At 43.8% G+C, this 16,366-nt stretch overlaps 1 long non-coding RNA gene across 2 annotated transcripts in view; it reads right to left on the bottom strand.

Moving 5' to 3' along the window:
• The window catches only part of LOC124803057, a 1,523,538-nt gene that overhangs the window by 111,073 nt on the left and 1,396,099 nt on the right, over positions 1 to 16,366 (bottom strand). For both annotated transcript variants that reach the window (XR_007017189.1, XR_007017190.1), the window contains exon 4: positions 7,087 to 7,168. This is a non-coding gene — a long non-coding RNA (uncharacterized LOC124803057). The remainder of the gene's footprint in view (positions 1 to 7,086; positions 7,169 to 16,366) is intronic.

Raw genomic sequence — 16,366 nt, forward strand, 5'->3', positions numbered from 1 at the left:
TTAAAAAAAATGTGCCACTTTACAATAAAGTAAATTATGTCTCTGGTTGGAAATGTACGCTTGCTGCATCAGAGATTAGAGCGAATAATTTAAATCGCCTTCATCGCATATACCAGTGGTTGCCAGCCTGGCGTAATTACTTATTGAGGAGTAAAATGTAATTTGCTGAGGAATAAAAACAAAAAGATTAAGTTGTATTTTAGTCAAGAAACTAAATTATTCTTAAAATCATTAGTATTATCACTATTTACGAGCCTGTAAAACCGATTACATAAGTTACAAATAATTACATTGGCTGGAATTTATATAAAATTGATACGCAAATTAATTAAATTGATCATTTAATTACCACAACCCCCCACATCGACCACCCCACTTGCGGATGACGCCATGTGTTTTCCCAAGCAGGCAAATGGGTCCCCACCCCTTCCCCACACCTCCCCCTCCCACATCTACCCTACTGACGGAATGTCGAAATTTGGCATTAATTTCTTTGTTCCTAGGTTGTGCTGACCTATTAACCCACCCCCAACCCCCATCCCGGAATTTCTCGGAATTAAACATGGAGGATGCCCTTTCCAGGACTCAAACCCTGGTCCTTCTCAAAAGAAAGCCCAAGTGCACTCCCCAATAATTGGATACTGTCCATATATAGTAGAGGAAGGTTAGGTTAGAGTACTGAAGTAAAGATCTGTCCTAATTACGTAATTAATCATAAAGATCGGTTTTAATTACACAACTACATGCACAGCACTACACAAGGAGTGGCTAAAATCGCAATACAGCTGAAAAATTGACAATGCCGTAAAACTATTGTTACCCCGCAGGGAAAAATTTTCACAATGCTACTTGAAACTAGCGGCAGACGTACTCAAACTTTACTCTTCACCTATAAGCTGGCGGGAAAAAGGCTGGAGAGGAAGGTACTATCTTCATGTTTGGGCGGGAATTGTGTTTAGCTGATGAGATGCTGGCGTTGGACACAGAGGAGCTTAACAAGTGTATTACCTGTGAGAATATAGCTGAGCACTGTGTCCATCGCTGTTAGATGTCAGACTTTGCTACAGACACCTCCCTCTGCATTGCTCGAGTATCAGCCTGCAGCTCAGGTAATCGAAATTCAGGAAAGTCAACACATGCTACCACAACTGTTGGAAAATGCTTCACTGTTCTAATTACATATCGAAATTGTCACAAAAGACAGAACTTGAAATCAATGGGTCATAATGCAACACATGTTCTGGGGAACATCGTTGTCCCAAAAGATTGCACCAGGAGGGAGGAGTGGCAACTGCACATATGTTCTCACTGATATGCGGTCACGAGCTACTAAACTTAGTGAGACTCTTACCTCCCCTCATGCTTCCATCTCCACACCATATATTGGGCTACAGGCTTTTTCAAACAGCCAGCTGCTACCGCTTCTGCACCTTGCCTATGCTGACTGCATCCTCTCGCCGTGTCTGGTGGCAGAGTCTTCAGTCCAATGTGTCTCTGGCGAGAACGTGGTTGCACAGTCTAAGCGGCTACTCTGTGCTAACTATGGAGGCAAGCACAATAAGCCATAAGTGCGGCAGCCTACAGGAAAAATGACATAAATGATAGCCACCCACAATGCAACTTGTTTGTCTACCCACAGGCCAGACCACAGCTACCTTGGGCAACCACACCCACCCCCCACCCGCAATGGAGAACACTTTTGCTCAATGTCAACACACCTCCTACAAGCGAGAATGTGTTAAAAATCACAGCGATAATAAATATCCTCTTTCCATGAAAATAGGTGCAGTTCATTTTCTTTCTGTTTTATGACCAAAATCGATATATTTTACATTCGACTACAAATACAGTTCATCTCCCTCTTCTCTCTCTCTCTCTCTCTCTCTCTCTCTCTCTCTCTCTCTCTCTCCACCTCCTGTTATTTTGCAACATCCAATGAAGTGCAAAAAAATGTTACAGCACTGCTGCTGCCGATAATAGATGACCAAACTGCAGAGGTACGAGTGATTTCTTTCAGTTTGATGTACAAAATTATTTGGCTTGAGGGCATCCCTCATGTTCAAATCAGTGTCTGTAAATAAACTATCATGCACGTGTGTATTACAAACATTTCAGGCAGGTGGAATAACAATACAGAATACAGCCTTTTATGCCATTTGCTCACATGTCTAAAAAAACAGTTTTACATTTGACAAGCTGTAATTCAAGAGGACATTGTTGTTTTGTACACTATGACAGGTTCCTTTTAACAAAGCAATGCTGTATCACACCGGCTTTTATGAAACAAATCGTGAGAGCATGTCTTGCAATAGGACTTCCTTACGTCACCTAGTGGTGAACCCCATGAGATACCGCCAATACATCGAAAACAAATACTGTATGCATGATGACATCTGAAATTTTTTGCTCCATAACTCACCTCTAGCGACCTGTGTGTGAAGTTTCTGCCATCCAGCTAACAAGCATTCACAATAGCAACATATTCTTGCGTTCTAGTTTTGTAAGCAATTTGATCATTTCAGAACAACCTTTTCACACAATCTACTCACGTATTGGGAACAACATTATCATTTCTAAGTTCCACAGTGAGCTGTAATTCAAGTGGGGCATACTTTATAATTAGAGGTTATGAAGTATGAACTAACACAGCACTTGTGGTAACGCCAATTTTTAAACAGACAATCATGATGGTAATAATAAAAAAGTCATGATTCCATGAGAATAGATAGTAGATTTCTATTAATTTTATGAATAAAATCGGTGTAGTTTGAGAGCATTCCACAAGTTCAAATTGCAAACTGTCATGCATGAGGGCATTACATTAATTTGAAACATAAGAAGTACTGATACAGATGAGCATCTGTACAGTCATTTATTATGTTCCAGACCACTCCTCAGTGTTATTTGTAACATCCAGTGTAGGTAAAAAGCTATGAACGGCCTACATCCAAACTTTAACCACTCATACCTCTCCTCGTAATAGAACTTCCAATAAGATTTTAACGCATCTCTCTCTTCCAGTATAACGAAAAACACATACTGTATGTGTGTTGTCATAAAGCATATTACATATGCACATATTGCTCCAGTGGAGCGGGTCACCAATAGCCGAAGTCATCTGTACTGGACGAAGACCATATCCAACAGACTATCAGACACAAAAGAGGGTTCCGTTGTTCTTTCATGCTGTAGGAGACTGCTCCACGTGTGGACGAAATCTTCGAATTCGAAAGTCGCTGTTTCTCACTCACCGACATACCTACGATGCATACCGCCATGTTACACGCTACAATTCGGAGCCCTCAGCGGCAGACGGCTAGAAATACATCTGTTCAAAATATTCCGGAACATTCATAAATTCGCACCAATGTTGTGTTGGAACAAGACGCGTTTGGTATCCCTGCACATATCTTTTTTAACGTGTAACTGCTGGAAGCTTCATTGTTGTATGTCTGTTACACTACTGGCCATTAAAATTGCTACACCACGACGATGACGTGCTACAGACGCGAAATTTAACCGACAGGAAGAAGATGCTGTGATATGAAAATGATTAGCTTTTCAGAGCATTCACACAAGGTTGGCACCGGTGCCGACACCTACAACGTGCTGACATGAGGAAAGTTTCCAACCGATTTCTCATACAGAAACAGCAGTTGATCGGCGTTGCCTGGTGAAACGTCGTTGTGATTCTTCGTATAAGGAGGAGAAATACGTACCATCTCGTTTCCGACTTTGATTAAGGTCGGATTGTAGCCTATCGCGATTGCGGTTTATCGTATCGCGACATTGCTGCTCGTGTTGGACGAGATCCAATGACTGTTAGCAGAATACGGAATCGGTGGGTTCAGGAGGGTAATACGGAACGCCGTGCTGGATCCCAACGGCCTCGTTATCACTAGCAGTCGAGATGACAGGTATCTTAACCGCATGGCTGTAACGCATCGTGCATCCACGTCTCGATCCCTGAGTCAACAGATGGGGCGTTTGCAAGACAACAACCAACTGCACGAACACTTCGACGACGTTTGCAGTAGCATGGATTATCAGCTCGGAGACCATGGCTACGGTTACCCTTGACGCTGCATCACAGACAGGAGCGCCTGCGATGGTGTACTCAACGACGAACGTGGTGCACGAATAGCAAAACGTCACTTTTTCGAGTGACTCCAGGTTCTGTTTACAGCATCATGATGGTCGCATCCATGTTTGGCGACATCGCGGTGAACGCACATTGGAAGCGTGTATTCGTCATCGCCATACTGGCGTATCACCCAGTGTGATGGTATGGGGTGCCATTGGTTGCACGTCTCGGTCACCGGGCGTGAGTCGTGCTTCCGTAGCTCAGTTGGTAGAGCACTTGCCCGCGAAAGGCAAAGGTCCCGAGTTCGAGTCTCGGTCGGGCACACAGTTTTAATTTGCCAGGAAGTTTCTTGTTCGCATTGACGGCATTTTGAATAGTTGACGTTACATTTCAGATGTGTTACCACCCGTGGCTCTACTCTTCATTCTATCCCTGCGAAATCCTACATTTCAGCAGGATAATGCACGACCGCATGTTCCAGGTCCTGTACGGGCCTTACTGGATACAGAAAATGTTCGACTGCTGCCCTGGACAGCACATTCTCCAGATCTCTCACCAATTGAAAACGTCTGGTCAATGGTGGCCGAGCATCTGGCTCGTCACAATACGCCAGTCACTACTCTTTATGGACTGTGGTATCGTGTTGAAGCTGCATGGGCAGCTGTACCTCTACACGCCATCGAAGCTCTGTTTGACTCAATGCCCAGGCGTATCAAGGCCGTTATTACGGTCAGAGGTGGTTGTTCTGCGTACTGATTTCTCAGGATCTATGCACCCAAATTGCGTGAAAATGTAATCACATGTCAATTCTAGTATAATATATTTGTCGAATGAATACTCGTTTATCATCTACATTCTTCTTGGTGCAGCAATTTTAATGGCGAGTAGTGTAGTTACTGTTCAGTGCTGTATTGAGCAGAATTTTCTGTCGCACAGTTCCCGAATTACGAGATGGCAGAGTTAGAGGAGCAACGCGTCTGCATTACATTTTGCGTAAAACTTAAGAAAACCTTTACAGAGACACACTAAATGATGCAGGAAGCCATACTCGATGTTACGATTGGCTCACACGGTTTAAAATAGCCTGACGGAAGTTAAAGATGGTCCTCGTTCACTACATCTTTCTACATCTATCAACGACGCTCATGTCAAGAACGTCAACGAAATTGTGCCTGCCAATGGAAGACTGATTGTCTGAGAGATTGCACAACAGTGTAACACTTCAGTTAGATCATGGCACGAAATCCTGTAACAGCATCTGGAAATACATCGGGTTGCGGCCAAGTTCGTCCTACGGCTCCTGATTGAAGAACACAAAGATCTTCACCTCGCAATCTGCGAAGGGCACAGAAACCGGAATCGTTGTGCTGTCTCATTCTCCATATTCTCCAGACCTGACATCTATGGACTTTTTTATTTCCAAAGTTGAAAGTTCCGTCGAAAGGACGGAGGTTTGCAACGATAGACGAGATAAACAAAATTCGCAGACGGCGCTTCGCGAGATCCAGCAAGATACGTACCAGGACTGCTTCTCGAAGAGGAAACGGCGTTGGAGCGGTGTATCAATTGTGGAGGAGAGTATGTCGAAAAAAACCTTGCCCAATAAGTAAAAGATAAAAGCTGAAAAAATTTGCGGAAAAAGTTCCGGAATTTTTTTAACATAGTCGTCTGTAGGCATGAAGAACAAATGAGAAATGTCAATAACGTTTGTTTAATTGAAAGAATTTTCGCATAAATAAATCTGATGCGTTGTATTTGTGTTAAACTGGCGACCTAGAAACGTTGGAGTGGCTTCGTCCCACCATAGCCCTCAGTGGTTCACAACCGCACAACAGGCCACAGCAGTCCACCCACCTCACCGCCGCCTCACACCGAACCCAGGGTTATTGTGGGGTTCGGCCCCCAGTGGACCCACTGGGAGCGTCTCATACCAGACGAGTGTAACCCCAAATGTTAGCGTAGTAGAATAATTATGGTGTATGCGTATGTGGAAACGGTGTTTGTGCAGCAATTGCCGAAACAGTGAAACTGAGGCGGAATAACACGAACCAGCCTGCATTCGCCGAGGTAGATGGAAAACCGCCTTAAAAACCATCCACAGGCTGGCCGGCACACCGGACCTCGACACTAATCGGCAGGGCGGATTCGTGCTGGGGCCGGCATGCTTCACCGCTTGGGAAGCAGCACGTTAGACCGCACGGCTAGCTGGGCGGGCTATGTGAGGCGTTACTTTTCAGCATTCTGTGTACTTAGTATAATTATTCGGTTCCGCTCAATCGTAGTGTTGCTTACATGTACATCATTCTAAACCTTTCTATGAACAAATTACAAAATTCTAACAACATTTAATTTCTGTTTTACGCAGTGGTGCAATTCTGTATCTGCTACGAAGGCGCGCGTGGCATACCTGAGGCACGGTAGGCAGAGAAGGGCAAGTTCCTCTCTCTGTCTGTCTGTCTGACTCTCTCTCTCTCTCTCTCTCTCTCTCTCTCTCTCACACACACACACACACACACACACACACACACACACACACACACTAACTCATCAGTATTACTAGGCAGCAAAAGCGAGCGCTTTCTTCCGTACGTCCTGGCGGGGTCAGAGATTTTCTCTGCCTCGTGATGACTGGGTGCTGTGTGATGTCCTTAGGTTAGTTAAGTTTAAGTAGTTCTAAGTTCTAGGGGACTGATGATCATAGATGTTAAGTCCCATAGTGCTCAGAGCCATTTGAACCATTTTTTTCCTTCCGTACACGTTGTCACTTTTGATAGTTAATTTGCGAGCTCACTTGAGATTCAGAATGGAAACATGACTGTTAAGGGTCGGTCCAAGTCTGTGAAGCGGAAATGTAAGTTTCGACACAATCCTCAACCACAGGCTGCTCAGAAGGGCTGCATTCTGGTGGCAGAGCAGTGCGTCACAGCACTGCGTGAGCGCTCTGTCGCTTTGCCAGAGGACGCCGGTCAGCCGGCGAGTAGCGGGACAGCAGCGGTACTCACCCAGAAAACGAAGTTGAAGGCGACCAGGGAGATCTTGGCGCAGGTGGCGCCGCACCCCATCGCCATGGTGCCGGCCGCGTGTCTGCAACACAGTGGAAGCCGTCAGTTAGCATACAGTTCTAATATCTCTGCAGCACACGCCTTGCATGACACTCAGTGTGGATTTCTACCTAGAGGCAGAGATCAAACTGTAGATATAGCAAAGAAGCAGTAAAATTAGTTTGTTACTTATTTTTTCACAGGTCCTATTCACTGCAAACATTACAATGTGAACTGTTTTCTGAACACAGAATACATATCTAAAAAAAGCCTAAACAAGGACGAGTAGGACTCTTGGTCTGAGGGTTATAGACAATTTTAATTAAACACACAACAGAGAAAGCGACACAGGCCATCAGAGCGATAAACGAAATAAGTTCCATCAGAACACTATATTTAGACACAGCTATGGCACTCTTCAAATCAAAAATAATACCGATACTGGCTTATGGGATAGAAATCATATGGACACACCTAAATGAAAAGAACTTAGAAACATCGGAAAGAGTAAAAGCAACCTATATCAAAAGAGCATTAGGGGTAGCAAAAACCACAAGATTAAGATTAGTCTACCCTCTCGCCCGAGAATCTTTCCTCATCGACGATCTAAGGACAATGTTCTTACGTCCCAACACATCTGCATCGGAGAACCCACTAAGATCACTACTCAAGAAAAGAGAGGAAATACCAACGGAATTCTATGGATCCGGGGCCATGATCGACTGCACTTGGACAGCAGCAAATTTTGAGATGAGACACGTACTTAAAAGACTCGCAGTACACGGATTCCACCATGAAATTTGTGCAAATACAACACACCACGAACCGTCAAACCTTTGCAAGTGTACACTATGTGGACAGTCTTGTGAGATATACCATATACAAGTATGCAACAAGAGGACCAGATCAATTAGAGACTATGCAGTAAATGGTACAAATGATAATCTTTTATAATACCTGCACTGAATGTAATCTACTAAGAATTATGCACACATTCAATACATCCTTGTAATTCACTCTCAAATGATTGTAATCTAATGTATAACTATAATGGCTATTTTGCTGCAATAAGTCGTTTATACAATTATGTATATAGACAGTTCTTACATTGCAGAAGTCGCGAATCTCGTCGATTCGTGCCTTTTATCGATATCGATACTGGGAAGACTTTGGTTCTCAGAATTCCAAGACTTTAAAAAATGTTTTAATTTTTTGTTTTATGTTTAAAGGTTTTGTGTGATTTTACATTCGCTACTGCAATTCTTCGTTTATTTTGTTGATTTAGGAGTTAGATTCAAAAGCTAAGCTAATTGGCAAATGCAGATACATTGACTTCTTCTGCTCTCGTCCCTGTTGCGATTTCTGGTAAGATCTGGCGAAAGTCTTTAGAGAGGAAAAAACTCTACAACCGGACACATGCTATTATTGTTACACGAATGTCGAATTGTTCTAGGGAATGCTTTAAAGGAAATTTTTTGGGACACTGGAACCTCATCCCAAATAATGTAATTGCAATCCTGCATCTGTTATCAGTTTTAATTTTACTTTGAAACATTACAGATGCCATGTCATAGACTCATAGACGTGAACTGCCAGGCAAGTGCACCCATACAATCGTTTGTAAGGGGGGCAGGGGGATTGACCTGGGAGTGGGAAGTATCATTAATATTTTGGAAGACAAATAAAAAAAGTTCCTCTTCCGACCCTGTCAACCAACTTTTAAATCTTTTTCTTGAAAGAGAAACACCTGACTACACTATATCTTCTTCGTTTTCCTGGGGGCTAGGGAAGGGGCTGGGGGAGGGGGGGAAGGGGGGGGGGTTCCCCATTGCTCCTATGCATGGCATCCTTGTTGTCAGGGAATGTCTGTTTGTAGAATGAGGTGTTTGTAAAATACCTACAGTGCCAGCGCCGGCCTGGCACAGTAGTTGTGCGGCCTTAACGCCAATCACTGCTAGGTGGCAAGGCTGCTTTCATAATTCTAGGTCAATGGGAAGTAACCTATAGGTGTTGAGTGAGTTTGTGAGCATCAAGAAATGGCCATATTTATTATTGCATTGCCTTAGGAGTTTAAATTTTATCATTGACAACGGACCATAGACCTTAGTGCGTGACATAAATTTCAACGTGGTATCGCCACCTGCTCCTGAGACAAACAGGTCTTAACTGTGTGAGAAACAGACAGTGAGACAATCAGACAGAGAGACAGATGGACAACAAAGTGATTCTATGAGCGTTCCGTTTTCACAGAATGAAGCACAGAACCCTAAAAAGATGAAAAATGTTTATAGCTTGATTACTGGTCATTTACAAATTTCTTCTGTATAAATGAATAATTATTTCTACCGAAAAATTCCTCTTTGGCATAGAAGGGATTATCGAGCAGAAACGTCTTTAACCTACATTTGATAACACTTCTCCTAGCTGTCAAATGTTTTAGTTCCACGGACAGATTGTCAAAGAGTTTCACACATCTCTGTGCCAAAGTTAAATTTCTTAAAGGATAATGCAGATCAGTTTTCCTTCTGGTATTCTACTTGAGAATTTGAGTATTACTCTCAAACTCAACTGGGTTGTTGATAACATACTTCATAAATATAGAAATATACTGCGAAGCTACAGACAACATTCCCAACTACTGAAAGAGATGCCTGGACGATATGCATATGTGAACCCCACACGTAACATTAATTACAGGTACATTGTTTTGTGTAATGAATACCTCTTGCCCGAGAAGATACCCTAGAAACTTACCTCATAAGAGATTATTGGATGAAAATATGCAAAATGTGTTACCTCGCCGACTTCTATATCCGGAAATTTGGGAAATATTCTTGCTGCAAAAGTAGCCAAACCTAACATTTTGCAGGTTTACTAAGCTGTTTTTCTAGTTTTCATGGTATGTACGCCTAATAACTATCTAGCCTGTTTATTATTTTTCCATGGTATACTAGGTTAACAGGAGGTCAGATATTTTTCACAGTAAAACATTGGATAATCTGTGTTTTTGCCAAAGTTTAATGCTAGCCCAGTTGTGCAAAATCATTAAGTAACATTTTCAAGCACATTATTTACTGTTTCCTCTGTTAATGCTCGGCTTCACAACAAAACTTGTCTAGTCTGCATACAGGGCTAATTCTGGATTCTGATTCGAATAAAATAGTAGATCATTAACATAAAACGAGAACAGAAGTGGGCCACTGATCGAACACTGTGGGACTCCCGTTGTTATTTCTCTGCACACAGAACAGGTGTCATTAGACCTGAGGAAGTACCAACCATATGGTGAACAGATGGAAGAAATATTGTACGCAAAGAAACAAACATACGAGAAGAAACTCATATTGGTACGAGGTCCCTCATTGTCTGAACACAGACAAGGTCAAAAGCAAGTCGCCGAACACATAACAGCAACACGGATACGGTGGAATAGCATTCTGGGTTTTACAATTATTGGAAAGAATTCTGTGTTCTTTTGTAGGATCCCAGCCAATCAAGTATGTGGCACACTACCATACAGGACTAACAGGGGATACATGAAATGTATTCGCAGGTGCAAATACTTTTGACCCACACTACAGCTTCACTTAGACACTGAAAAACCTTAATCGGGAGGTTCTCGAACTATACCGTAATAACCTATTTACTAAGTTTCAAGAAACAGTATTAAATGAGGAAACTGTGATAATACTGTAGCCCCCTAGCTATTGCTCCCACGATGGAGAAGTTAGACTAATTATGAGCGCTCAGAGGCGTTTCAGCGAACATTTTTTCCCGCGTTCCATACGGTACTGAAACGGGAAGAAACCTTAATACGTTGTACAATGGGAAGTACTCTCTTTCAAACCCTTCATAGTGGTTTGCAAAGTGTAGATGTAGATGAATCTGAGACCATTTTGCGTCGTGTTCAATGTTTTGGTCTTACTCCTATTTTCGTAAAATTCAATGTGATTCAATACTGCTAATATAAACGCAAAATTTTATCTATTCTGTTAGCTGTCACTTCACCAATTCGTCTCTTAATTTTTTCTTACCTATAAACAAAAGTGCAAGACCTTTGTGGATAATTATTTCGTTCTCTTTTATCGGTGACGTAAGTTACCCTACTTAAAATTAGTATTTCCAATGCCCAGAGACTTTCAGTTTACTCACAAAGATATTTTCGTTATGTGTTTCGTGCAATATTTCTTTTTGTCAGTAATTTGATAGAGTTCTTGTGCTGTATGATATGTACTTCATTTTACTTGTAAAACTTTTATGTTCCCTTTTTCGCTGTTTGATTCCTGTCTACAAGTTTGCGTTATACTGGATGTAGGTGTCTGAAGAAACTTTGTTTTTGGCATGTGAGACTTTGCTCAAACACCTTGGTTGTGTTCTGGATGGAGTACCAGCAGTATGGGCGGTTTGTGTACATGTTGTATTTATTTTATAACAACAGGTACCCATATCCTTTCATCCAATTGTCTAGCTAGTTAATGCGATGTAGGTGGGGACCACACGATAGCCTACGAAGCATTATGTAGCTGATGGAAAAAAGAATAAAATTTTCCTTTGCTCGTTGACAAATGAGTGCGGAAAGGCAATGAAATGGCAAAGGTCAAAGCCAGAATGTATTGCTGAATTTAGAGCACCAGAAGCAGCAGTCGATGTCCTGCTAACACTAGAAGCCGCAGTGTGCGCCTGTTTCCACTCTGTCCTCCTTCCACACGATGACACTCATGGTGTAGACACTGAACTCCACACTAAAACTCTCAGTTCCAGCCTGTCAATATCAAACAGCTGGGCTACATTATGATATCCAGTCTGTGCCAAGCAATACTGTACCATTGACAACTGTGGGATGCCAGTGGAACGATATTTATCTACGATACCACAGTAGTGGAGTGTGCTCCCTGCCGCCGTAGGATAAGCAGCTGCCAGCAGCAAGTCGTATACTCTTAGCTCACTTATTTGTTACATAGTTTAATTCTTAATTTCTTTGCGTGTTTTTGGGTACTTGCATTGTTTAATTCATAAATTTCGGGCGTATTGTAGTATTTGAGAGTTGTAGCATCGTGCTTTAGTACCTGAATAGTGTAAAATCGCGTAGTCTCCTTCTGCTGCCGAGCAGTGTGTCAGCAGTGCGCAAGTAGCAGCATTACTGCATTTGCTAGGCAACCTTGTGTTTTAATAACCGTTTAAATTTTGTGTCGAATTGTTTCTGCTCTGTAGATTAGTTCAGACGTTCTTTGCACAACAGTTTTTAGCATGGATAGGGATTGTGGCTGCTGTGTTCGGATGCGGGCATCCCTTCGCTCCCAGCTTCAGGAAGTGTTGGCTTCGGTCACGCAACTTGAAGCTGTTGCCAATGGGCATCACTGTAGGGGGCTGGACGGGGGTTTGTCGGGGATGGCCAGCTCGTCCTACGCATCCCCCGATCGGACTACGGCTGTGGCTGCCCGGGATACTGCTCACATTGAGGCACACCCCTCACCCACGGTAGAGTAGGAGATCGTCTCGAGGTGTGGCAGGGGGCGCAAGACATTACGGAGGGCTGAACGGAAGGCATCTCCAGTTTGTCTGACGAAGCAGTTTCAGGCTCTGTCTCCGGCTGATACTGATCTTCGGCTGGACATTGCTGCTTGTCCTGTTGCAGAGGTTGCTCCTCAGTCTGCAAGATCCGGGCGGTCGCAGAGGGTGGGCTTGCTGGTAGTTGGGAGCTCCAACGTCAGACGCATGATGGGACCCCTTAGGGATATGGCAGCAAGAGAGGGGAAGAAAACCAAAGTGCACTCCGTGTGCATACCGGGGGGAGTCATTCCTGATGTGGAAAGGGTCCTTCCGGATGCAATGAAGGGTACAGGGTGCACCCATCTGCAGGTGGTCGCTCATGTCGGAACCAATGATTTGTGTCGCTATGGATCGGAGGAAATCCTCTCTGGCTTCCGGCGGCTGTCTGATTTGGTGAAGACTGCCAGTCTCGCTAGCGGGATGAAAGCAGAGCTCACCATCTGCAGCATCGTCGACAGGACTGACTGCAGACAGTGGAGGGTCTGAATCAGAGGCTGAGACAGTTCTGCGACCATGTGGGCTGCAGATGCCTCGACTTGCGCCATAGGGTGGTGGGGTTTCGGGTTCCGCTGGATAGGTTAGGAGTCCACTACACACAGCAGGCGGCTACACGGGCAGCAGGGGTTGTGCGGCGTGGACTGGGCGGTTTTTTAGGTTAGATGGCCTCGGGAAAGTACAGAAAGGGCAACAGCCTCAAAGGGTGCTGTGCAAAGTCAGAACATGCGGGGACCAAGCAGCAAGCGGTATTGTAATTGTAAACTGTCGAAGCTGCATCGGTAAAGTACCGGAACTTCAAGCGCTGATAGAAAGCCCCGATGCTAAAATCGTTATAGGTACGGAAAGCTGGCTAAAGCCAGAGATAAATTCTGCCGAAATTTTTACAAAGGCACAGACGGTGTTTAGAAAAGATAGATTGCATGCAACCGGTGGTGGCATGTTTGTCGCTGTTAGTAGTAGTTTATCCTGTAGTGAAATAGAAGTGGATAGTTCCTGTGAGTTATTATGGGTGGAGGTTACACTCAACAACCGATCTAGGTTAATAATTGGCTCTTTTTACCGACCTACCGACCCGGCAGCATTAGTGGCAGAACAACTAAGAGAAAATCTGGAATACACTTCACATAAATTTTCTCAGCACGTTATAGTCTTAGGTGGAGATTTCAATTTACCAGATATAGACTGGGACACTCAGATGTTTAGGACGGGTAGTAGGGACTGAGCAGCGAGTGACATTATACTGAGTGCACTATCCGAAAATTACCTCGAGCAATTAAACAGAGAACCGACTCGCGGAGATAACGTCTTGGACCTACTGATAACAGATCCGAAATTTTCGACTCTGTAAGCGCAGAACAGGGAATCAGTGATCATAAGACCGTTGCAGCATCCCTGAATATGGCAGTAAATAGGTATATAAAAAAAGGGAGGAAGGTTTATCTGTTTAGCAAGAGTAATAGGAGGCAGATTTCAGACTACCTAACAGATCAAAACGAAAATTTCTGTTCCGACACTGACAATGTTGAGTGTTTATGGAAATAGTCCAAGGCAATCGTAAAATGCGTTTTAGACAGATGCGTGCCGAGTAAAACTGTGAGGGACGGGAAAAACCCAACGTGGTTCAACAACAAAGTTAGGAAACTACTGCGAAAGCAAAGAGAGCTTCACTGCAAGTTTAAACGCAGCCGAAACCTCTCAGACAAATAGAAGCTAAACGATGTCAAAGTTAGCGTAAGGAGGGCTATGCGTGAAGCGTTCAGTGAATTCGAAAGTAAAATTCTATGTACCGACTTGACAGAAAATCCTAGGAAGTTCTGGTCTTACGTTAAATCAGTAAGTGGCTCGAAACAGCATATCCAGACACTCAGGGATGATGATGGCATTGAAACAGAGGATGACAGGCGTAAAGCTGAAATACTAAACACCTTTTTCCAAAGCTGTTTCACAGGGGAAGACCGCACTGCAGTTCCTTCTCTAAATCCTCGCACAAACGAAAAAATGGCTGACATCGAATTAAGTGTCCAAGGAATAGAAAAACAACTGGAATCACTCAACAGAAGAAAGTCCACTGGACCTGACGGGCTACCCATTCGATTCTACACAGAGTACGCGAAAGAGCTTGCCCCCCTTCTAACAGCCGTGTACCGCAAGTCTCTAGAGGAATGGATGGTTCCAGATGATTGGAAAAGGCACAGGTAGTCCCAGTCTTCAAGAAGGGTCGTTGAGCAGAAGCGCAAAACTATATACCTATATCTCTTACGTCGATCTGTTGTAGAATTTTAGAACATGTTTTTTGCTCGCGTATCATGTCGTTTCTGGAAACCCAGAATCTACTCTGTAGGAATCAACATGAATTCCGGAAACAGCGATCGTGTGAGACCCCACTCGCCTTATTAGTTCATGAGACCCAGAAAATATTAGATACAGGCTCCCAGGTAGATGCTATTTTCCTTGACTTCCGGAAGGCGTTAGATACAATTCCGCACTGTCGCCTGATAAACAAAGTAAGAGCCTACGGAATATCAGACCAGCTGTGTGGCTGGATTGAAGAGTTTTTAGCAAACAGAACACAGCATGTTGTTCTCAATGGAGAGAAGTCTACAGACGTTAAGGTAACCTCTGCCGTGCCACAGAGGAGTGTTATGGGACCTAGTAGATAGTGTCGGAAGTTCCATGCGGCTTTTCGCGGATGATGCTGTAGTATACAGAGAAGTTGCAGCATTAGAAAATTGCAGCGAAATGCAGGAAGATCTGCAGCGGATAGGCACTTGGTGCAGGGAGTGACAACTGACCCGTAACATGGACAAATGTAATGTATTGCGAATTAATAGAAAGAAGGATCCTTTATTGTATGATTATATGATAGCAGAACAAACACTGGTAGCAGTTACTTCTGTAAAATATCTGGGAGTATGCATGCGGAACGATTTGAAGTGGAATGATCTTATAAAATTAATTGTTGGTAAGGCGGGTACCAGGTTGAGATTCATTGGGAGAGTCCTTAGAAAATGTAGTCCATCAACAAAGGAGGTGGCTTACAAAACACTTGTTCGACCTATACTTGAGTATTGTTCATCAGCGTGGGATCCCTACCAGGTCGGGTTGACGGAGGAGATAAAGAAGATCCAAAGAAGAGCGGCGCGTTTCGTCACAGGGTTATTTTGTAAGCGTGATAGCGTTACAGAGATGTTTAGCAAACTGAAGTGGCAGACTCTACAAGAAAGGCGCTCTGCATCGTGGTGTAGCTTGCTGTCCAGGTTTCGAGAGGGTGCGTTTCAGGATGAGGTATCGAATATATTGCTTCCCCCTACTTATACCTCCCGAGGAGATCATGAATCTAAAATTAGAGAGATTCGAGAGCGCACGGAGGCTTTCCGGCAGTCGTTCTTCCCGCAAACCATACGCGATTGGAACAGGAAAGGGAGGTAATGACAGTGGCACGTAAAGTGCCCTCCGCCACACACCGTTGGGCGGCTTGCGGAGTATAAATGTAGATGTAGATAGATATATACCACCACACTGGCATCCCACAGTTGGTAATGGCTACGCACGTTTCCGTCAGACGGCGATAACCGTCATGGGGGATCCGGGGGACCCAATGGAGCGCGCTCACCGAGCCACACTTCCAGCTGTTCCATACCACGAGCGCCCTCTACTGCTGCAATATAGGATTGTTGGTAGCAGCCACACAGCC

The sequence above is a fragment of the Schistocerca piceifrons genome, chromosome 6 (assembly GCF_021461385.2).
Source record: "Schistocerca piceifrons isolate TAMUIC-IGC-003096 chromosome 6, iqSchPice1.1, whole genome shotgun sequence".
Taxonomy (NCBI): domain Eukaryota; kingdom Metazoa; phylum Arthropoda; class Insecta; order Orthoptera; family Acrididae; genus Schistocerca; species Schistocerca piceifrons.